Genomic DNA, 26,044 nt, shown 5'->3' on the forward strand with positions numbered 1-26,044 from the left:
TGAGTAAGGAACAAGGGTACTGTGTTGGGAAGTGAGGGCTGTTACTGGTGTCTGTGGGGATGTGAAGACTTGTACCAACCACTATCACCACCAGTACCTTGTCTTGCACCCTGCTTAGTATTCCTATTGAGATATGAAATATTATTGCATTCATATAATTATTCATTCACAGTCATTACTATTTTTATGGGCTATGTTCTGTTACCCTAATGCCTTTTATTCCTGGGCATGTCCATTTACTCTCCAGCCCTTCACAAGGCACTGCTGCACCCCCTCCATGCCCATACTTACTGTGCTTATTCTTACAGGACTGCACTGCATTATGTGGTGTTCACTGCCTGGACACCTTGGCAATGTAGAGACAGATATTCTGCAATACCGTGATATTAGCAGTAGAGTGATAAGCTGACACACGGGAGGTACAATGGAAAGAAGTTGAGTATCAACTCTTGTAATTTATATTGCTTCCAGTGAGTTTTTAGTTTTCTTATAATCACTATGTTATCTATCTCCTACAACCTAGTTATCTGCTTCATACATGCATTATAGGGTTCTGGTAGTTGTTCTACTCACCAAGCCCTTCCAAGGCCAGGCTTGACATGTGAGAGCTTGGTCCAACAGGCTGTTGCTTGGACAGGCCCCTCAGGCCCACATATCCACCACAGCCTTGTTTGTCTGGCACTTCTTGAAGATGTTCAGGTTTTCTCTTGAAGATGTCGACGGTTGTTCCAGCAATACTGTATTTCTTTTATTGCTGAAAACATGTTTTCAGCCATAAAAAAAATAATCCTGAATCCAGAAAAAAATCTCTTTTGTATCATCTGGAAATTTTCAAATATTGCTGATCAAACCTGAGTCTAAATTATTTGTATATATTATGAATTACAGAGGTCCCAGGACAGAGTTTTGAGGAACTCCACTTACATTTTCCCACTCTGATTTAACCCCATTTATACAAACTCATTCTTATCTTTTAGCTAATCATTTATTGTACACACCATACTCAGCCTGTGTAGGGTAGTTTATTGTGCATCCTAGTATTGTGTATGTGTAGTATATATATTTGTGTAGTATATTTGGTATATTTAATGCCTCTAACCTCTCCTCATAGTTCTTGTCCTTCAATTCTGGGAGCCACTTAGTAGCATGTCTTTGCACCTTTTCCAGTTTATGTGCTTCTTAAGATATGGGCACCATACAACCGCTGCATATTCCAGCTTTAGTCTAACAAAAGTCGTGAACAATTTCTTGAGTATTTCGCCATCCATGCATTTAAAAGCTCTGAATATTATCCTTTACCTGCAATTGGTTGTTGCTGTATTTATAGAATATTTGTTCTGCTTTACATTTGTTTATTCTTTTTTTCAAAATTTCTTTCTGCCTCTCTCCTCACTGCCGTGTAGTTGTTTCTCTTTGTATTACTGGTATGTTTGGGGGTTTGGCCTCTTCGTATATTGATTCCATTTTTGTGTCTTTTGGTCTCTGGCCGTCTTGAAATTTCAGTTGAACAAATCCTGTTTCCTAGTTCTGCATCTCTGTTTTGGTATAAATGTTTTTGTTCCTTTATCATATATTTCACAAAATTGACATACTGTGCATTAATTCATCTCAATTACTTCCTTTCCTAACAGCAAGCCTTTCCAGTAAAATTCTTGGAATTCTTTTCTGACTTCCAGCCTAATGTTTGTTTTATCCTAGTGTGTATGATGCCTAGCGTGTGTCTGGTGCCTGTTGTGTTAAACCGAAGATAAATGCATAAGTATAGGTCAGTAATTTCTCCAGCTTTGAAAGGGGCTTTCAATATGCAGCAGTATTCCACTCTAGAGAGCACTAGCGTCTTGAAAACTATCATCATCGGTATAGCATCTCTAGTGTGAAAAGTTCTTGTTATCTATCCTGTCATTTTTCTTGCAGTTGTGACGGCTACTTTATTGTGTTCTTTAAATGTTAGGCCTTCTGACATCAGTACACCCAAATCCTTTACGTTGCTTTTCCGTTCAATGTTATGATTTGACTGAGTTTTGTAAGTGGTTTCCGTTTTTATATTTTCATTTTTTCCGTAGCGCATGAGCTGAAACTTATGTTCGTTAATCACCATGTTATTTTCTGTAGCCCATAGAAAGACCTGATTTACATCTGATTGGAGGTTTGCCGTGTCCTCTATGTTGCCTACTCTCGTGAAGATTCTAGTGTCATCTGCAAAGGATGATCAAGTACTATAGGTTGTGTCCTTGTCTATGTCCGATATGAGGATGAGAAAAAGTATTGGAGCAAGCACAGTACGCTTGGGGACTGAGCTCTTTACGGTTGATGGTCCAGATTTTATTTTGTTGACTACTACACATTGGGTTCTATTAGTCAGGAAGTTGTATATCCATCTGCCTATTTTTCCGGTAATTCCTTTTGAACGCATTTTATGTGCAATAACACAATGGTCACATTTGTCAAAGGCTTTTGCGAAATCTGTGTAAATTACATCAGCGTTTTGTTTGTCTTCCATGGCATCTAGTGCCATGTCAGAGTGGTCCAGCAACTGTGATAGGCAAGAGCGCCCTGTTCTGAAACCATGTTGTCTGGGGTTATGGAGATGCTGTGATTCCATGTATTTGGTGATCTTACTTCTTAGCATTCTCTCAAAGATTTTTATGATGTGCGATGTTAGTGCTATCGGTCTGTAGTTTTTTGCCTCTGCCTTATTTCCTCCTTTATGGGGCGGTGCTATCTCTGCTGTTTTTAGTATGTCAGGGATAATGCCAGTATCTTGGCTTTGTCTCCAAAGAATGTGAAGGGCCTGCGATAACGTTTTTTTACAGTTCTTGATGAATATAGAGTTCCAAAAGTCAGGGCCTGGTGCAGAGTGCATAGGCATACTGTCTATGGCTTCTTCAAAATCCAGTGGGGATAGGATCACATCTGATTTATGATTTGATGTTGGTATCATATCCATGAAAAATTCATTTGGGTATCAATCAGATGGATGGAGAGCTACACTCGTGGTGTCCCATTTTCCCAGCACTCTTTGTGATATAATGCTTTGAAACTTTTGACGGTTTTGGCCTCCACCACCTTCTCACCTAACTTGTTCCAACCGTTTACCATTCTGTTTGCAAAAGTGAATTGTCTTACATTTCTTCGGCATCTTTGTTTAGTTCGTTTAAATCTATAACCTCTTGTTCTTGAAATTCCCGGTCTCGGGAAATCTTCCCTATCAAGTTTATCAATTCCTGTTACTGTTTTGTACGTAGTGATCATATCTCCTCTTTTCCTTCTGTCTTCTAGTTTTGGAATATTTAATGCCTCTAATGTCTCCTCATAAATCCTGCCCTTCAGTTTTGGTATGAATGTTGTGTGCCTTCATCGTATATTTTGCAAAATATGGAATACATCTCATTTACTTTACTTTAAGAATATGGTTCGATCAATTAAAAACCCTCTTGTTCAAATTGCAAAGAGACTGAAAGAGATGCAGCATGCTCAATGGATTATATATTAGTGATTATTATTAGGATTATATATTAGTGAATCATATTAGTGATTCAATTATTATGGTCATAAAACAATAAACAAATAGTTTTGGTGTTATTGCACTCTATTCACAGGTTATATATAAGTATCTGCATGTTTTGTTCACCATTACAAACCACTAAGTTGGTTTGATTTTTGTTGAGATTGTTATTTATGATAAGAATCCTTACGTTATCTGAGAATGAAGCTATGTTGGTATTGGGAAATCTATAGATGGCACTTATAGTCAAGGAGGATTTAAGGGATTTATTGGAGAACTTGGCAAAGGTATATTCACAATAGTCGTCTCTATTACTAATGACACTATTGCAGATGAAGGTATCTTTGTAAGATATTGCTATGCCACCTCCTTTTTTTATTAGGCCTGCAGTTGTGAATGGCTTTATTATCAGCCAAGTTGTAGCATACAACATAGCATATATATATATATATATATATATATATATATATATATATATATATATATATATATATATATATATATATATATATATATATATATATATATATATATATATATATATATATATATAGTGTGTATGTGTAATTACCTAAGTGTAGTTACAGGATTAGACCGTCTTCCCAGCACTCTTTGTCATATAATGCTTTGAAATTACTGACAGTCTTGGCCTCCACCACCTTCTCACCTAACTTGTTCCAACCGTCTACCACTATTTGCGAAGGTGAATTTTCTTATATTTCTTTAGCATCTGTGTTAAGCTAGTTTCAATCTATGACCTCCCGTTCTTGAAGTTCCAGGTCTCAGGAAATCTTCCCTGTCGATTTTATCAATTCCTGTTACTATTTTGTATGTAGTGATCATATCACCTCTTTCTTCTGTCTTTTAGTTTTGGCATATTTAATGCCTCTAACCTCTCCTCGTAGCTCTTGCCCTTCAGTTCTGGGAGCCACTTAGTAGCATGTCTTTGCACCTTTTCCAGTTTGTTGATGTGCTTCTTAAGATATGGGCCAACTTCTGTTGTTGGGCACCACACAACAGCTGCATATTCTAGCTTTGGCGTAACAAAAGTCATGAACAATTTCTTTAGTATATCACCATCCATGTATTTAAACGCAATTCTAAAGTTAGAAAGCGTAGCATAGGCTCCTCGCACAATATTCTTTATGTGGTCCTCAGGTGATAGTTTTCTATCTAGAACCACCCCTAGATCTCTTTCTTTATCAGAATTCTTTAAAGATTTCTCACATAATGTATAGGTTGTGTGGGGTCTATGTTCTCCTGTTCCACATTCCATAACATGGCATTTATTAACATTAAATTCCATTTGCCAAGTGGTGCTCCATATACTTATTTTATCCAGGTTTTCTTGAAGGGCATGACAATCATCTAAATTTCTTATCCTTCCTATTATCTTAGCATCATCAGCAAACATGTTCATGTAATTCTGTATACCAACTGGTAGATCATTTATGTAGACAATAAACATCACTGGTGCAAGAACTGAACCCTGTGGTACTCCACTTGTGACATTTCTCCAGTCCGATACATTGCCTCAGATTACTGCCCTCATTTTTCTATCGGTCAGAAAATTTTTACATAATATCATATCATACATAATATCATACATAATACATAATACATAATATAATACATAATATCTGATTTTGGAGAGTATACCAACTGATTTAGAGACTTTCTTAGTTATGTGTTGTTTGAGTATTTGGTAGTAGGGATAACCTATCCAAGGATGGGATTGGAAGGAAAAAGACTAAATTACCGAAGAGGAAAATATGACGAGATGAGGAACTTCCTAATGGGAATACCGTGGCAAACAGAACTCAGAGAAAAGACTGTACAGAATATGATGGATTATGTCACTTAGAAGTGTTAGGAGGCTGCAGACAGATTTATTCCAGTCCAAAAAGTGAAAAATGAAAAGCAACAGAAGAATCCGTGGATCAACCAAGAATGTGCAGCAGCAAAGCAATTGACTTTATTTATTTATTTAATTTATTTATTTATATATATACAAGAAGGTACATTGGGATTGTGAGGATACATAGCATAGTAATTACAATCTTGTAAAGCCACTAGCACGTGCAGCGTTTCGGGCAGGTCCTTAATCTAAGATAATTGTAAGTAGGTAAATACTTGCAAAATTCATTAAAATGAACATGAGTAAAAGTACATGAGTAAAAAATAAAAAAAAATACAACACAGTACAAAAGTACATGAGTAAAAGAAAATGGCGAAACTTCAGGAACAACAGAACACCAGAGAGCAGGGAGAAATACCAGAGGACCAGAAACGAGTACATCAGAGTGAGGAGAGAAGCAGAGAGGCGGTACGAAAATGACATCGCGAGTAAAGCTAAGACCCAACCAAAACGGTTACACAGCCACATCAGGAGGAAAACAGCAGTGAAGGAACAAGTGATGAAACTGAGAAAAGGGAGAATAGATACACAGAGAATGACAAGGAGGTGTGTGAAGAACTCAACAAGAGAATCCAGGAGGTCTTCACAATAGAACAAGGTGAGGTCCCTGCACTAAATGAGGAGGCAAACCGAACAACTTTGGAGGAAATTTACCTCACCAGTGATGAGGTCAAAAGGAATTTTTTGGAGCTGAATTTGTTAAAGGCTGTTGGGCCTGACAGAATCTCACCGTGGATTCTAAAAGAAGTGCAGAAGTACTTAGTGTGCTACACTCTATGGTGTATAACAAGTCACTGGAAACAGGAGACCTTCCAGAAAGTTGGAAGACAGCTAATGTAGTCCCAATTTACAAAAAGGGTGACAGGCAAAAGGCACTGAACTACAGACCAGTTTCCCTAACTTGTATACCATGCAAGGTGATGGAGAAGATCGCGAGGAAAAGGCTCGTAGAGCATCTGGAGGGAAACAGCTTTGTAACACACCACCAGCATGGGTTCAGAGATGGTAAATCGTGCCTCACAGGCCTAATAGAATTCTATGACCAAGCAACACAAATTAGGCAGAAAAGAGAAGGGTGGGCAGACTACATTTTCTTGGACAGACAGAAAGCCTTTGACACAGTACCTCACCAAAGGCTGTTACTGTACAAAAGTTGAAGCAACAGGCAGGAGTAAAAGGTAAGGTGCTCCAGTGGACAAGGGAGTACCTAAGCAATAGGAAGCAGCGAGTAACGGTGAGGGGGGAGACATCAGAGTGGCGAGATGTCACCAGCGGGGTTCCACAGGGCTCTGTACTTGGACCCATCCTGTTTCTAGTATATGTTAACGACCTTCCAGAGGGAATAGACTCATTCCTCTCAATGTTTGCTGACGATGCAAAAACTTATGAGAAGAATCAAAACAGATGAAGATAGACAGAGACTACAGGACGACCTGGACAAACTGGAGGAATGGTCTAGAAAATGGCTGCTAAAGTTCACCTCAGGAAAGTGTAAAGTAATGAAATTAGGCGAAGGGAGCAGAAGGCTGAACACAAGGTATCATCTGGGAGGTGAAATCCTGCAAGAATCAAATAGAGAGAAAGATCTGGGGGTCGATATCACACCGAACCTGTCCCCAGAGGCCCACATCAAAAGGATATCATCAGTGGCATATGCTAAACTGGCCAATATAAGAACTGCCTTTAGAAACTTGTATAAGAAATCGTTCAGGACCCTGTATACCACTTATGTAAGACCAATCCTGGAGTATGCAGCTCCAACCTGGAGTCCATGCCCAGTTAAACACAAGACGAATTAGAGAAGATTCAGAGGTATGCCACCAGACTGGTCCCGGAACTGAGAGGAATGAGTTACGAGGAAAGGCTAAGGGAGCTGAACCTCACAACCCTGGAAAACAGAAGAGTAAGAGGAGACATGATAACCACCTACAAAATTCTCAGGGGAATTGACAGGGAGGAGTGTTACGACCCTGGGTTCCTCAAGTGGAAACCAGAGGTCAAAATTGAACTAAATAAGCTATGTTAGATTAGCAAGACACAAGTCGATGTGTCTCTGTTCGTATCTTCGCTGCCAAACGTAGGACGAATCTTGTTGCTCACAAGCATTATAAATAAAATAAATAAATAAATAAATAAATGTTTATTTAGGTAAGGTACATACATAAAGAGATTTTACAAAGTTTGTTGGATTAATAGATAGAGCTAGTACATACAATGCCTAAAGCCACTATTACGCAAAGCGTTTCAGGCAGGAAGAACATTAATGACTAAAGCTTAATACTAATGGGTAAAAAGAATAAAATGTGTTGAGAACAAATAAAAATAGAGGTAGAAGAGGGGGGAACATGGCTGAAAAAGCAGCACAAATACAATTATAAATTATTACAGACAATTACATTCAAACAGCGTTGTTTTGAAAAAAAAACATACATGGGATGACAACAGAGGGGTAAGGTAGGTTACAGGGAATTTACTAGGTAGTGCTTCGTTTTTATCTTAAACTGGTTGAGAGAGGTACTGTCTTTAACATGGTTGGGAAGGTCATTCCACATTCTGGGTCCCTTGATTTGAAGAGCACTTCTAGTTTGATTAAGTCATACTCTAGGAATATCAAAACTGTATTTATTTCTGGTGTGGTGCTCATGGGTTCTGTTACAACCTTCAATGAATCTTTTGAGGTCAGGATTGGCATTACAGTTCAGCGTTTTATATATGTATAATACACATGAGAGAATGTGCACTGACTTAATATCTAACATATTCAGAGATTTGAGTAGGGGTACCGAGTGATGCCTGGGGCTAGAGTTGGATATTGTCCTAATAGCAGCTTTGTGTTGAGTAATTAGAGGACGTAAATGACTTTGGGTAGTAGAACCCCAAGCACAAATACCATAGTTGAGATATGGATAGATGAGGGAGTAATAGAGAGTCACCAGGGCAGGGCGGGTTACATAATATCTGATCTTAGAAAGAATGCCAACAGTTTTTGAAACTTTTTTTTATATATTTAGAATGTGTCCCTGGAAATTCAGCTTGTGGTCGATGAGAACGCCAAGGAATTTGCCATCTAATTTGTTACAAATTTGGGTATTGTTTATTTGGAGATTTATTTGATTGGAGGATTTATTGCCAAACAGAATATAGAAAGTTTTGTCAATGTTAAGGGTGAGTTTGTTGGCAGTTAGCCAAAGATGGACTTTCTCTAGCTCAGTATTTACTGTGGCATTTAGAGCAAGGGGGTCAGGACTGGAGTAAATGAAGGTTGTGTCGTCAGCAAATAGAATTGGTTTGAGGTGTTGGGAGGCATTTTGAAGGTCATTAATGTAGATGAGAAAGAGGAGAGGGCCAAGTATGCTGCCCTGAGGAACACCAATGTAGATGGGTAGGGTGGGAGAAATTGTATTATTCACAGAAACATACTGGAGCCTGTCAGTAAGATGATTTGAGGTATTGCAGGGAGTGTCCTCTGACTCCATAATAATGTAATTTAAGAAGGTTTTGGTGGTTGACAGTGTCAAAAGAATTACGCAGGTCCAAAAATAACCCAACAGGGAACTCATTTTTATCAAGAGCTGCGTGAATCAAGTTAATCATACTAATAAGTGCATCGTTAGTGCTTTCTTTGGGTCTGAAACCATATTGATAAGAGCTAAGTATATTGTGTTTGGCTAGAAAAGTGTAAAGCTGCTTGTAGATTAGTTGTTCGAACATTTTTGACAAGTTAGGGAGGATTGATATAGGTCTGTAGTTGTTAACATCTGTGAGATCACCACATTTGTGTACAGGGGTTACTCTTGCTTTTTTTAGAATGTCTGGAAAGGTTTGGAGTTCAAGTGACTTGTTGAAGAGCAATGCAATAGCAGGGGCTAAAGTTCTGGAGTTTTTTTGTAAATTAAAGTTGGTATCTCCTCGAGGGCACTAGACTTGGTTTTAAGGGAAAGGATTATCTCATTGACATCAGTGCAATTAGTAGGCTTTAGGTACAGAGACTGTGGATAGTTACCTGTAAGATAGTCTTTAACATCAGTACTGGAAGATGGAATATCATTTGCAAGGGATGACCCAATGGAAGAGAAGAACCTATTGAACTCAATAGCAGAATCAGAGGCTGAAAGCTGACCAACGTTATTGGACAGGAGTGTTGGTTTGTTATTTAAAATCTTCTTTGATCCCAATATTTGTGAAATTGTGCTCCAAGTTTTTTTAATGTTGCTCTTTATTTGGGTAAATTTATCTTCATAGTATTTAGTTTTGGCTCGTCTAATTATTTTAGATAGCAATAACGAGTAATTCTTTGAAAATTCTTTGGAGACGGTTCCTACCCTATACTTCTTCTCAAGGTCGTGTTTTTTGTTAATGGAATTAAGTATTCCCTTTGTAAGCCAAGGATTGTTAAGCCTTTTGGTTGTGACTTGTTTTGTAATCATAGGACAGTGGGTGTTATAAAGGCTAAGAGTTGTTTGTAGAAAAGATTGCACTGCTAGGTTGATGTCCCCTATGTTACCTAACTCGGACTCCCAGTTGACATTATCAGCAGCAGTTATAAAATTGTTTATAGCAGTTTCATTGTGCAGCCTAAAGCTTAACCCCCTTGACTCAAGAGGTGGTTTGATAATGTTAGTTAAGAGAAATGTGGGGTAATGGTCTGTAGTGCTATCGGTGATTATACCTGAAGTAAGCGGAGAGGTTATGTTGGTCCAGATGTGATCTAGATTCGAATCAGTACTATCAGTGATTCTAGTTGGTCTAGTGATTAAGGGTATGAGGAAGCAGGAATTCATACAGTTGAGGAAGCTAACAGCAGTAGGGTGTTCTGGCTCGCAGAGGTCAATATTAAAGTCCCCTGCGATAATTAGATGGTTTTTGTTCAATCTGTTATCTAGTATTAGATTTCTAAGGTTTGAATTGAATTCGGACACATTAGTGTTAGGAATTCTATAGACTGCACCCACAGACAGGACAGACTCAGTACCCTTGACTCTGAAACTGGCGAAGATATACTCCCCACAGCAGTCTCTAGTTCTAATTATTTTTAAGCATGTTAGTTCTTGGTGGTAGATGGTTTTTGTTCAGTCTGTTATCTAGTATTAGATTTCTAAGGTTTGAATTGAATTCGGACACATCAGTGTTAGGAATTCTATAGACTGCACCCACAGACAGGACAGACTCGGTACCCTTTGGACTCTGAAACTGGCGAAGATATACTCCCCACAGCAGTCTCTTTATTTATTTATTTATTTATTTATTTATTTATTTATATATATACAAGAAGGTACATTGGGTTTGTGAGAATACATTGGATAGTACAGTATTTACATTAAAAATAAAAAAATAAAATAAAATAAAATGTTTATTTAGGTAAGGTACATACATACAAGAAATTTTTACAAAGATTGGTTGACTTATAGGTAGAGCTAGTACATACAATGCCTAAAGCCACTATTACGCAAAGCGTTTCGGGAATGAAAAACTTTAATGACAAGCTTAATACTAATTGAGCATAAAGAGTAGAATGAAAAAAAGAAATGAAAACATAGCTGAAAAAGCAGCACAAATACAATTATGTCGACAAACAGCGCTCTTTAAAAAAAACAGACATTGGTTGACAATAGAAGGGTAAGGTAGGTTACAGGGAATTTATTAGGTATAGCTTCGTTTTTATCTTAAACTGGTTGAGAGAGGTACAGTCTTTAACATGGTTGGGAAGGCCATTCCACATTCTGGGTCCCTTGATTTGTAGAGCATTTCTAGTTTGATTAAGATTTTTTGATAAGATTACTGATATTTTGATAAGATTACTTTACATTCTTGTAAAGCCACTAGTACGCGCAGCGTTTCGGGCAGGTCCTTAATCTAGCAGATAATTTTAAGTAGGTAATTTCTATCAGAATTGATAAATGATAAAGATACATTGCAAGAGAAAAATGAGATGAGAGAGATAAGTAAGTATATTAAAGCACTTTGTTATATTAAAGCTCTGATTGATTACATTGACAGCTTGATTAGTAATTTAAACAAGATTAATAGACACCATACAGCAGATTGACAGCACATATAAGACAGCAATGATCACAATGGTAAAGATGTTCAGAATGGGTACATAAAGATTGGGAGACTGGGTAGCAAAAGATACAGATAAACAAGATTTATAAACACCATACAGCAGATTGGCAGCACATATAAGAAAACAGCAATGATCACAATGGTAAAGATGTTCAAATTGGGAACATAAAGGTTGGGAGATTGGGTAGCAATTGATACAGTGCAATTTTAAGGCAAAAAGTGAAAAACTATGAAGATGAAATTAGGTACTTTTTAGTATTGATTTTGAATGATGTAAAAGTTGGACAGCTTTTCAATTCAGTAGGGAGTGAGTTCCATAAACTGGGTCCCTTTATTTGCATAGAGTGTTTACACAGATTAAGTTTAACTGGGGATATCAAAGAGATATTTATTTCTGGTGTGGTGATAATGGGTCCTATTACATCTGTCCAGGAAGAGTTTCAGACAAGGATTTGCATTTAAGAACAGGGTTTTGTAAATGTAGTTGACACAAGAGAATTTGTGGAGTGAGATTATGTTTAGCATATTTAGGGAGTTAAACAAGGGGGCTGTGTGTTGTCTGAAAGCAGAATTTGATATTATTCTGTTAGCAGATTTTTGCTGGGTGATGATGGACTTGAGGTGGTTTGCAGTGGTTGAACCCCATGCACAGATACCATAGTTGAGATAGGGATAGATTAGTGCATAATATAGAGAGATGAGAGCAGAGTTAGGTACATAATATCTGATTTTGGAGAGTATACCAACTGTTTTAGAGACTTTCTTAGTTATGTGTTGTATGTGGGTACTGAAGTTGAGTCTCTTGTCTAGGAATATGCCAAGAAACTTTCCATAATTTTTATTGCTAATGTTTACATTGTCAATCTGAAGCTGAATTGCATTTGTAGATTTGCTTCCAAATAGGATGTAGTAGGTCTTTTCTATGTTAAGTATTAGTTTGTTGGTTGACATCCATTAGTGGACTTTTTTTAGTTCATTATTAACAACATCATTTAGTGTATGTGGGTTGGGGATGGAGTAGATGAGGGTAGTATCAGCAAACAAAATAGGTTTCAGAATGTTAGAGACATTAGGCAGATCATTAGTGTATATAAGAAATAGAAGAGGTCCCAAGATGCTGCCCTGTGGCACTCCAACGGTTATTGGTAGAATGGGAGAGATTATATTATTGATGGCTAAACATTGGTGTCTATCACTAAGATAGGATTGGATATAGTCCAGTGCATGGCCTCGGATTCCATAATGATGGAGTTTACATATGAGGTAATCGTGATTAACAGTATCAAAGGCCTTTCTCAGGTCAATGAAGAGTCCAATTGGAAACTCATTTTTGTCAAGGGCTGAGTAAATTATATCAAGGAGACTAATAATTGCATCGTTGGTACTCTTTTGAGAGCGGAAGCCAAACTGACAGGGGCTAAGAATGTCGAATTTTACGAGATTTTACTGCCTAAAAACCAAGGCAGGGAACACCAGTGAAATTCCGTCCATTGTGTACAAGAGAGCCTCCCATGCCCTTGCCTCACCCATAGCACTACTGTTCAACAAATCTATAGAGTGTCACACCTTCCCTGATATCCTCAAAAAAGCAAGAGTAACGCCAGTCCATAAAGGAGGCAATCCGGCGGACATAAACAATTATAGACCAATATCAAATCTACCCATTCTATCAAAAATATTTGAAAAAATTATTTACAAACAGCTCTATTCCTACCTCGTAAAATTCGACATACTCAGCCCCTGCCAGTTTGGCTTCCGGTCCCAAAAGAGCACCAACGATGCAATCATTAGTCTCCTTGACGTTATCTACTCAGCCCTTGACAAAAATGAGTTTCCGATTGGACTCTTCATTGACCTAAGAAAAGCCTTTGATACTGTTAATCACAACTACCTCCTACTTAAACTCCATCATTATGGAATTCGAGGCCTTGCCCTGGACTATATCCGATCCTATCTTAGTGACAGACAACAATGTGTAGCCATCAATGATACAACCTCTTCCACTCTACCAATTACCGTTGGAGTGCCACAGGGCAGCATCTTAGGACCTCTTCTATTTCTTATATATATAAACGATCTGCCTTATGTCTCTAATATTCTTAAACCTATATTGTTTGCTGACGATACTACCCTTATCTATTCAAACCTCAACCCACATACACTAAATAATGTTGTGAATAATGAATTAAAAAAAGTCCACTTATGGATGTCAACGAACAAACTAACATTAAACATCGAAAAGACTTACTACATCTTATTTGGAAGCAAATCATCAAATGCAATTCAGCTACAGATAGACAACATTAACATCAGTAATAAAAATGATGGCAAGTTTCTTGGCCTATTCCTAGACAAGAGACTCAACTTCAGCACCCACATTCAATACATTTATTTATTTATTTATTTATGCATATACAAGAATGTACATAAGGAATGTGAGGATACAAATATGGTAATTACAGTCTTGTAAAGCCACTAGCACGCGCAGCGTTTCGGGCAGGTCCTTAATCTAAGAAAATTTTAAGGAGGTAAATACTTGCAAAAATTATAGACAAAAAAATGATAACAGATTACATGAAATGAAAAAAAAGATGATAGAAAATTGTAGGTACAGTATATTAAAGCACATAGGTAGCTAAGATTGATTGCAATGAGAGCTTGAATGGTAGTTGACAAAAAAATTGGTAGGCACAATACAGCAGAAACAATATAAGATTGATTGCAATGACCGCTTCAATGGTAGTTGACAAAAATTGGTAGTCACAATACAGCATATGGCTAGCACATAAAAGAAGACAGCAATGAACACAATGATAAGGTTGTTTGATATTACATAAAAATTAGGAGATTGGGTAACACTAGGTACAGAGCAAATTTAAAGCTCAGTGTAGGAAACTAAGAAGATGAAGTTAGGTACTTTTTGGTTTTGCTTTTAAATAAGGCAAAAGTTTTACAGTTTTTCAATTCACTAGGGAGTGAGTTCCATAGACTAGGTCCCTTAATTTGCATAGAGTGTTTACACAGATTAAGTTTGACCCTGGGGAAATCAAAGATATATTTATTTCTGGTGTGGTGATAATGGGTCCTATTACATCTGTCCAGGGAGAGTTTCAGAGCATGGTTTGCATTTAAGAACAGGGTTTTGTAAATGTAGTTGACACAAGAGAATGTGTGGAGGGAGTTAATATTTAGCAAGTTTAGGGATTTAAACAAGGGAGCTGAGTGTTGTCTGAAAGCAGAGTTAGTTATTATTCTGATAGCAGATTTTTGCTGTGTGATGATGGGCTTAAGGTGGTTTGCAGTGGTAGACCCCCATGCACAGATACCATAATTAAGATAGGGGTAGATTAGTGCATAATATAGTGAGAGGAGAGCAGAGTTAGGAACATAATATCTGATTTTGGAGAGTATACCAACTGTCTTAGAGACTTTCTTAGTTATGTGTTGAATGTGGGTGCTGAAGTTGAGTCTCTTGTCTAGGAATAGGCCAAGAAACTTGCCATCATTTTTATTACTGATGTTAATGTTGTCTATCTGTAGCTGAATTGCATTTGATGATTTGCTTCCAAATAAGATGTAGTAAGTCTTTTCGATGTTTAATGTTAGTTTGTTCGTTGACATCCATAAGTGGACTTTTTTTAATTCATTATTCACAACATTATTTAGTGTATGTGGGTTGAGGTTTGAATAGATAAGGGTAGTATCGTCAGCAAACAATATAGGTTTGAGAATATTAGAGACATTAGGCAGATCGTTTATATATATAAGAAATAGAAGAGGTCCTAAGATGCTGCCCTCTTGGCACTCCAACGGTAATTGGTAGAGTGGAAGAAGTTGTATCATTGATGGTTACATATTGTTGTCTGTCACTAAGATAGAATCGGATGTAGTCAAGGGCAAGGCCTCGGATTCCATAATGCTGGAGTTTAAGTAAGAGGTAGTTGTGATTAACAGTATCAAAGGCTTTTCTTAGGTCAATGAAGAGTCCAATCGGAAACTCATTTTTGTCAAGGGCTGAGTAGATAACGTCAAGGAGACTAATGATTGCATCGTTGGTGCTCTTTTGGGACCGGAAGCCAAACTGGCAGGGGCTGAGTATGTCGAATTTTACGAGGTAGGAATAGAGCTGTCTGTAAATAATTTTTTCAAATATTTTTGATAGAATGGGTAGATTTGATATTGGTCTATAATTGATTATGTCCGCCGGATTGCCTCCTTTATGGACTGGCGTTACTCTTGCTTTTTTGAGGATATCAGGGAAGGTGTGACACTCTATAGATTTGTTGAACAGTAGTGCTATGGGTGGGGCAAGGGCATGGGAAGCTCTCTTGTACACAATGGACGGAATTTCACTGGTGTTCCCTGCCTTGGTTTTTAGAGAGTGTATGATGGACACAACATCTGCCGGGCTGATTGGTGAAAGGAGAAGAGAGTTTGGATAGCTGCCTGAGAGATATGTGTTAATATGTGTCTGAGCCTGTGGGATTTTACTGGCATGATTAGCACCAACCGGTGAAAAGAAACTATTAAATTCATTTGCCATTTCTAAATCAGTTGACGGTATATCCCCATCCTTGTAGAGTTTTATTTGGTTATGTGAGTGTTGTTTAGTTCCTAGGATACTAGAGATAGTTTTCCAAGTGTTTTTCATGTTGCATTTTGCTTCATTGAATCTATTCACATAATATGCAAGTTTTGCCTTTCTTATGATACTGGTAAGCATTGATGAGTACCTTTTAGCTACTTCCTTTGAAACTAGGCCAATCCTAACTTTCTTTTCATATTCATGTTTCTTGTTGATTGAGTTGAGAATGCCACTAGTGAGCCATGGATTGTTTAATCTTTTGTCAGTTACTTGCTTGGTAAGAAGGGGACAATGAAGGTTGTAGAGGCTTAGAGTTTTGGAGAGGAAGAGGTTAGCTAATGAATTTATATCATGGGTATTATTGAATTCAGAATCCCAGTTAATATTGTGAAGTGCCTCTGTAAGATTGTCAAAAGCTGATTCACTGTGTAGCCTAAATGAAAGTTTCTTGCTTTTTGGTGGTGTTATGTCCATGTTCGCTATGAGAAAGGTAGGATAGTGGTCAGTTGTTCTGTCGTAGATTATACCAGATACAAGGGGAGCTGTTATGTTTGTCCATATGTGGTCCAAGGTAGTGGCTGATGTTTGAGTGACTCGGGTAGTTTTGGTGATTGTGGGGATTAGCATACAGGAGTTCATGCTGTTAAGGAAATAGTCAACTTGAGAGCAATTTTGTTGACCCAGGTCAATATTAAAGTCTCCTCCCAGAATGATGTGGTTTTTGTTGAGATTGTTGTTTATAATAAGATTCCTTAGGTTGTCTGAGAAAGAAGCTATGTTAGTATTGGGAAATCTGTAGATGGCTCCAATAGTCAAAGTTGTTCTGTCGTATCTGGCAATACGGTGTTGATGTCAGTGAAAAAGATAAGGAGTGTAAATTATGTAGTATGCCGCACGCCCACACCTTAGAACATTATGTATTAGAGTATCAACTTGTTGAAAACTATAGAAATATGGAAATAAATAGTGTACCACATCACATTGTTTGGATGTGTGATAATGGTATGATAGACAGTATACTTAGGAGCTACAAGAATTTTGTCCCATGAGTGTAACACTTATATGCTGTGATTACTATATTAACCTGCAATGTTAAATGGGATTCTTGTAATGTTATTTGTCTATTTGTACTTACTGAATTTGTGCGCCCCTTGAGGGAATTGAAGTAGAGGGGGGTAGACATAGCCTAAGCTACTCTATCCCTTTGAGATGTATTTATTGCTTATCTCAATAAAATAAAATAAAATAAAAAATAAAATGTTTATTTAGGTAAGGTACATACATACAATAAATTTTTACAAAGATTGTTTGACTTATAGGTAGAGCTAGTACATACAATGCCTAAAGCCACTATTACGCAAAGCGTTTCGGGCATGATAAACTTAAATGACAAGCTTAATACTAATTGAGCATAATGAGTAGAATTAAAACAAGAAATGAAAACATAGATGAAAAAGCAGCACAAATACAATTAAGTCGACAAACAGCGCTCATTAAAGAAAAACAGGCATTGGTTGACAATAGAAGGGTAAGGTAGGTTACAGGGAATTTATTAGGTATAGCTTCGTTTTTAACTTAAACTGGTTGAGAGAGGTACAGTCTTTAACATGGTTGGGAAGGTCATTCCACATTCTGGGCCCCCTTGATTTGTAGAGCATTTCTAGTTTGATTAAGTCGTGCTCTAGGAATATCAAAACTGTATTTCTGGTGTGGTGCTCATGGGTTCTGTTACAACCTTCTATGAAGCTTTTGAGATCAGGATTGGCATTATAGTTTAGCGTTTTATATATGTATAATACACATGAGAGAATGTGCACTGACTTAATGTCTAACATATTCAGAGATTTGAGTAGGGGTACCGAGTGATGTCTGGGGCCAGAGTTGGATATTGTCCTAATAGCAGCTTTGTGTTGAGTAATTAGAGGACGTAAGTGATTTTGGGTAGTAGAGCCCTAAGCACAAATACCATAGTTGAGATATGGATAGATAAGGGAGTAATAGAGAGTCACCAGGGCAGGGCGTGGTACATAATATCTGATCTTAGAAAGAATGCCCACAGTTTTTGAAACTTTTTTTGATATATTTAGAATGTGTCCCTGGAAATTCAGCTTGTGGTCAATGAGAATGCCAAGGAATTTGCCATCTAATTTGTTACAAATTTAGGTATTGTTTATTTTGAGATTTATTTGACTAGAGGATTTATTGCCAAACAGAATATAGAAAGTTTTGTCAATGTTAAGGGTGAGTTTGATGGCAGCTAGCCAAAGATGGACTTTATTTAGCTCAGTATTTACTGTGGCATTTAGAGCAAGGGGGTCAGGACTGGAGTAAATGAAGGTTGTGTCGTCAGCAAATAGAATTGGTTTGAGGTGTTGGGAGGCATTTGGAAGGTCATTAATGTAGATGAGAAAGAGGAGAGGGCCAAGTATGCTGCCCTGAGGAACACCAATGTTGATGGGTAGGGTGGGAGAAATTGTATTATTCGCAGAAACATATTGGAGCCTGTCAGTAAGGTAGGATTTGAGGTATTGTAGGGAGTGTCCTCTGACTCCATAATGATGTAATTTAAGAAGAAGGTTTTGGTGGTTGACAGTATCAAAAGCTTTACGCAGGTCCACAAATAACCCAACAGGGAACTCCTTTTTATCAAGACAGCCCATCATCACACAGCAAAAATCTGCTATCAGAATAATAACTAACTCTGCTTTCAGACAACACTCAGCTCCCTTGTTTAAATCCCTAAACTTGCTAAATATTAACTCCCTCCACACATTCTCTTGTGTCAACTACATTTACAAAACCCTGTTCTTAAATGCAAACCATGCTCTGAAACTCTCCCTGGACAGATGTAATAGGACCCATTATCACCACACCAGAAATAAATATCTCTTTGATATCCCCAGGGTCAAACTTAATCTGTGTAAACACTCTATGCAAATTAAGGGACCTAGTCTATGGAACTCACTCCCTAGTGAATTGAAAAACTGTAAAACTTTTGCCTTATTTAAAAGCAAAACCAAAAAGTACCTAACTTCATCTATTTAGTTTCCTACACTGAGCTTTAAATTTGCTCTGTACCTAGTGTTACCCAATCTCCTAATTTTTATGTAATATCAAACAACCTTATAATTGTGTTCATTGCTGTCTTCTTTTATGTGCTAGCCATATGCTGTATTGTGACTACCAATTTTTGTCAACTACCATCCAAGCTGTCATTGCAATCAATCTTATATTGTTTCTGCTGTATTGTGCCTACCAATTTGTTGTCAACTACCATTTTAAGCTGTCATTGCAATCAATCATAGCTACCTATGTGCTTTAATATACTGTACCTATAATTTTCTCTCATCTTTTTTTTCATTCCATGTAATCTGTTATCATTTTTTTGTCTATAAATTTTGCAAGTATTTACTTCCTTAAAATTTTCTTAGATTAAGGACCTGCCCGAAACGCTGCGCGTGCTAGTGGCTTTACAAGACTGTAATTACCATATTTGTATCCTCACATTCCTTATGTACATTCTTGTATATGCATAAATAAATAAATAAATAAATAAATAAGAGCTGTGTGAATCGAGTTAAGCATACTAATAAGTGCATAGTTAGTGCTTTTTTTGGGTCTGAAGCCATATTGGCAAGGGCTAAGTATATTGAGTTTGGCTAGATATGAGTAAAGCTGCTTATATATTAGTTTTTCAAAATTTTTTGACAAGTTAGGCAGGATTGATATAGGTCTGTAGTTGTTAACATCTGTGAGATCACCACATTTGTGGACAGGCGTTACTCTCGCTTTTTTTAGAATATCTGGAAAGGTTTGGAGTTCAAGTGACTTGTTGAAGAGCAAAGCAATAGCATGGGCTAAAGATCTGGAGTTTTTTTTGTAAATTAAAGTTGGTATCTCCTTAAGGGCACCAGACTTGGTTTTAAGGGAAAGGATTATCTCATTGACGTCAGTGGAGTTAATAGGCTTTAGGTACAGAGACTGTGGATAGTTACCTGTAAGATAGTCCTTAATGTCAGTACTGGAAGATGGAATATCATTTGCAAGGGATGAACCAATGGAAGAGAAGAACCTATTGAACTCAATAGCAGAATCAGAGGCTGAAAGCTGACCATCGTTATTAGACAGGAGAGTCGGTTTTTTATTTAAAGATTTCTTTGATCCCAATATTTGTGAAATTGTGCTCCAAGTTTGTTTAATGTTGCTCTTTATTTTGGTAAATTTATCTTCGTAGTATTTAGTTTTGGCTCGTCTAATTATCTTAGATAGCAATAATGAGTAATTCTTTGAGAATTCTTTGGAGACAATTCCTAACCTATACTTCTTCTCAAGGTCATGTTTTTTATTAATAGATTTAAGTATTCCCTTTGTAAGCCAGGGATTGTTGAGCCTTTTGGTTGTGACTTGAACAAACATACTTGAACGTAAACAAACTTGAACGTAAACATACATGAACTTGAACTTCTTGTATATGCATAAATAAATCCATAAACTGACAAAAATGTTGTTTCGTGCGTTGTATCATGTTTATGGGCATTTGGGTGTATTCACCTAGTATTATTAATTATTAATATTTTAATTATTAATTCACCTATAGTTGTGTTTGCGGGGGTGTGTTGCAGTCCGTCTAATTACCACAAGCTACCACAAGCTACACAAGCTTCACAAAGCTTCCTGGCAATACGTTATTACGAATAAATATGATATATTTACTCATTATAATGTTGGTGCTGAATGTACAACACGAAAAAATATAATTTTAATCTGAAAATGAATCTTTTTATAAAGAAATTAGGCGAAAAGAAAGAGCTGATGACGCCAAATCAAGGTCAGCCTAACCTAACATATCATATTTATTCATTACTAACGTATTGCCAGGAAGCTTTGTGAAGCTTGTGTAGCTTGTGGTAGCTTGCGGTAATTAGACGGACCCGTGTGTAATGTTTAAGATGGCGGGCGGCGTCCTTACCAAGCCAGGATTATGTCTACAACATCACTAAACTTCATTTAATAACTATATGCCTGTTAAGTAGAAGATTTTAATTATTAATTGTATTATATTGTCGTTTTAATCGTGAACACGTACACATATGTGAAACGTCCAAAGCTGGTGTCCAAAGTGGTAAAAATATTAGTGTGCGATGTTGTCAATGTACAAAGTGTCTAAACTGCCACTTTTATACAACTACAAATATCTTCGATTTTACTTAAAAAATATTTGTCTGGTAAAGGTTTTATATAATGCTTCCATTTCTGTCTTTCTTCTGACTAATAAATAATTTAATTTATCAAAATGTTTTCAACCATATTTTTTCGGCGTTCGACTATTCCAACATGGGTGACCATTTTGGGAACGCGATATTTGGGTTGACCCAACTGATACTTGGGTCTGGTCCATTATGGTTCGGAGCACATCCACTATGGGAGAGCTGTTTCCTTCAAAAAGTTTAATCGTGTAGCATTATGTTTAAATAAACAATTCCAAGTACATTCTTTGATTGATAAACATGAGGATAAATACAAGTGTTAATTGTAAATGACTAGATATAAACAAAAATAAGGAAGGAAAGATGATATGTGGAACCAGACAAAAACATTGGAACGCTTAAGTGATGAGAGGATAAACAACCACGGCCATTTTAGCAGCACCCGCCGGTGATGTCCAGCACGAGCATTAAGGGAAAACTTGACACAAACTGCACCTATCATAAAGAAAAAGCACCACCATTGACCGCCAAGTGCTCACATCAAGTCTAACTCTAAGAAACAACACTCAAGCCTTGACGCTTCTCCCAACATCCGGGGGAGAAAACCTTCACACAAACTGCACCTGTCATAAAGAAGATGAAGACTCACCAGTGTCCGAAGGTATTCCCCAGTCCTTCACATGTGAAGACTCACATGTAAGTGCATTCAGGTGATAAACCTCACCAGTGTCCACAGTGTCCGAAGGTATTCACTCGTCCTGGAGATGTGAAACGTCACATGTTAGTGCATTCAGGTGACAAACCTCATGAGTGTCCAGAGTGTGGGAAGAAATTCAGTCTACGTCAAATTATGAAGACTCATATGTTAGTGCATTCAGGTGACAAACCTCATGAATGTCTACGTCATTCGAGTGTTGTTATATTATCATAGCAATATGGAAGTTGTAGTGAAGGACCTGGTGACTCTAGTGGGAGCCCTGAGGACAGAGTTGGACTCTCTGCGGGAGGAGGTGCGTCAGCTTAAAAAACAACGAGAAGTAACGAAGGAGGAGACCAGCAGTAAAGGGACCTCGTCTTGGAGAGTTGCGAAAGACAGGGGCCTTAAGAAGACTTTGATAAAGCCGCCTTCAAACGCCATAGCAACTTCAAATTCATTTGACGTTTTGGAGGACGAGTGCTGTGGAGAGACTGTGGATCGCGCAAAAGGGAAAGCAACGAAGAGAAAGGAAGCGCAGGCCCCTCAGAAAGTAAAGGAAGTACCTAAGCAAACATTAGTTGTGGGAGATTCCCAGATAAGGTATTTGGATAGAACGTTTTGTGCTAGAGATAGGGGGAACAGGTTAAGGGTTTGCTATCCCGGAGCTGGCATTGGTGATATTATAAACAACATGAATGATATTATGGCTGGTAATGGGAACAATCCCATTATTTGCATTAGCGTGGGAGGAAATGATGTTGGTCGAGTCAGGAGTGAGGAACTGATTCAGAGGTATAAAACAGCCATAGAGTTAGTTAGGAGCAAGGGAGGAATCCCGATCATATGTGGCATTCTTCCAAGAAAGGGAGTGGGAAATGAATGGATATCGAGGGCACTTGGTGTCAATTGCCGGCTGGAAAGATATTGTAAATCAAATGCAATATCTTTCATAGACAACTGGGAACACTTCTATGGAAGAAATGAAATGTATGCTCGTGATGGGGTGCATCTATCGAGAGCTGGGGTTGTTGCTGTTGCGAACTCGCTAGAAGAAGTGGTTAGAGGTGTTTGTTTGGGTTTAAACTGTTAGTAGATAGAGGTATGGGAATTGATTTGGAGGAAGGAGGTAATAAAAGTATGTGTTTGTGGGAGAAAGGAATTGGCAAAACGATCAGGGAAAGAGAAGGTCCGCAAAATAACAATTCACTTAGGGTATATTACACTAACAGTAGAAGTCTAAGAAATAAAATTAACGAATTAAATGCTCTTGTCTGCACAGAAAAAATAGATATTATTGCACTTACCGAAACGTGGATGAATGTAGAAAATAGAGAACTATTAGCTGAATATCAAATATATGGATTTAAACTATTTCACACAGATAGATATATTAGACGAGGAGGTGGAGTAGCCATATATGTTAGGGACAATTTGAAATGTAGTCTCAAAGAGGGAATCAAAACAGAGCCACACACAGAAACTATTTGGATTGAATTAAACGAAAAAGCTAATAATATTATAATAGGAGTAATATATAGGCCACCAAATTTAGACAGAATGGAAGCAAAGCATCTATGGGATGAAATATCTAGAGCATCTAGATCTAACAGTATTTATGTCATGGGTGACTTTAATTTTAGCGGAATAAACTGGTTGAACAAAACAGGGAATAGTGAAGCAGAAGATTTTCTAGAATTAATTGACGATTGCTTTCTTACGCAACACATTAAGGAACCAACACGGGAAAATAATATTTTAGATTTAGTGTTAACTAACAGGGAAACGCAAATTAATGACATCGAAATCGGGAGTGAGCTAGGGAGCAGTGATCACAAAGAAATCAGATTTAGCATAGAATGGAATAGACCAGTAGGAGAAAATTCTGTTAAAGTGCCAGATTTTCGAAAAGCTGATTTTAATAGCCTAAGAAATTTTTTGGGTCAAATTGATTGGAAAGGCTTGGGTATGGGGTGTGGGCCGGTCTTGGAGCGAGACATGAACCCAGCGATAGGTGACTTAAATGGGGATTTCGATGTGGATTCAATATATAACTTATTTAAGAATATTCTAAACAAAGCACAGGAACGTAGTATACCATACAAATTGAATAGATCGTATACTAATGACCCAAAGTGGATAACAAAGAATTTGAAGAACCTTATAGGTAAAAAGAGAGCTTGGTACAAAAGGATTAAAAATGGGGAGGTCACTTTAGAACAGGAATTCGTACAACTGGTTAGAAATGTTAAAAAAGAGATAAGGAAAGCAAAAAGAAACTATGAAGTTCGCATAGCAGGGCAAGCAAAGACAAATCCTAAAGGGTTTTTTCAGTTATATCGTACTAAGACTAGGGAAAGGATAGGTCCATTAAAAACTGAGACAGGTCAAATAACAGATAGTGATGAAGAGATGAGTACTATTTTTAATAAATATTTTGTATCTGTATTTACTAAAGAGGAACTTAACAATATGCCTTCAGCCGAACAAGTCTATGTGGGTGGGGACGAGGACAGGTTGACGAGTTTAGCAGTTACCAGGGAGGATGTTCTTAAACAAATAGTAAAACTCAAACCAAACAAATCCCTAGGGCCGGATGAAGTGTTTGCTAGGGTGCTTAAAGAATGCAAAGAGGAGCTTTGTGACCCACTGTCAACCATATTTAATAAATCAATGGAGTCAGGCAGAGTGCCAGAGTTTTGGAAAGTTGCTAATGTGATACCAGTTTTTAAGAAAGGAGATAGATCACTTGCGTCTAACTATCGACCAATTAGCCTAACGTCTATGTTAGCCTCGTGTCAATGCATAAATGTTCGTAATAAGGCAAATCGGACACTTGGATTTATTAATCGCAGCGTTAGTAACAAGACACCTGGTGTGGTTCTCAAGCTATATCTTGCTCTAGTTAGGCCCCATTTAGATTATGCAGTTCAGTTTTGGTCGCCATATTATAGAATGGATATAAATTCACTTGAACGTGTCCAGCGTAGGATGACTAAGTTAATTCCCCAAATTAGAAATCTTGCATATGAAGAAAGATTAACAAAGCTTAAGTTGCATTCACTGGAAAGGCGAAGAGTTAGGGGTGACGTTAGATTTAGGTTTGAGTAGCAACATTTGCAAATTTGCCGATGATACGAAAATCGGTAGGGAAATTAATTCGGAGGAGGACTCACTATCACTTCAAGTTGATCTAGATAGGGTTTTGAAATGGTCAAAGGATTGGCAGATGCAGTTTAATGCTGATAAATGTAAAGTTCTGAGGTTAGGTAATGATGATAGAGTTACAAGATACGAGCTAGATGGTGTTGTGATTGCGAAGTCGGATTGCGAAAGGGATCTGGGAGTTATGATTAGTAAGAATTTAAAACAAAAGGATCAATGCATAAATGTTCGTAATAAGGCAAATCGGACACTTGGATTTATTAATCGCAGCGTTAGTAACAAGACACCTGGTGTGGTTCTCAAGCTATATCTTGCTCTAGTTAGGCCCCATTTAGATTATGCAGTTCAGTTTTGGTCGCCATATTATAGAATGGATATAAATTCACTTGAACGTGTCCAGCGTAGGATGACTAAGTTAATTCCCCAAATTAGAAATCTTTCATATGAAGAAAGATTAACAAAGCTTAAGTTGCATTCACTGGAAAGGCGAAGAGTTAGGGGTGACATGATAGAGGTTTACAAGTGGATGAATGGACATAACCGGGGGGATATTAATAGGGTATTAAAAGTATCAACACAGGACAGAACACGAAACAATGGATATAAATTGGATAAGTTTAGATTTAGGAAAGACTTGGGTAAATACTGGTTCAGTAACAGGGTTGTTGATTTGTGGAACCAATTGCCGCGTAACATTGTGGAGGTGGGGTCCCTCGATTGTTTCAAGCACGGGTTGGACAAGTATATGAGTGGGATTGGGTGGTTATAGAATAGGAGCTGCCTCGTATGGGCCAATAGGCCTTCTGCAGTTACCTTTGTTCTTATGTTCTTATGTTCTATTGTGGGAAAGTTACTCGAATCTATAATAGCAAATAAAATTCGTCTTCATCTTGAAAAACATAAATTA

The sequence above is a fragment of the Procambarus clarkii genome, chromosome 35 (genome assembly GCF_040958095.1).
Source record: "Procambarus clarkii isolate CNS0578487 chromosome 35, FALCON_Pclarkii_2.0, whole genome shotgun sequence".
Classification (NCBI taxonomy): domain Eukaryota; kingdom Metazoa; phylum Arthropoda; class Malacostraca; order Decapoda; family Cambaridae; genus Procambarus; species Procambarus clarkii.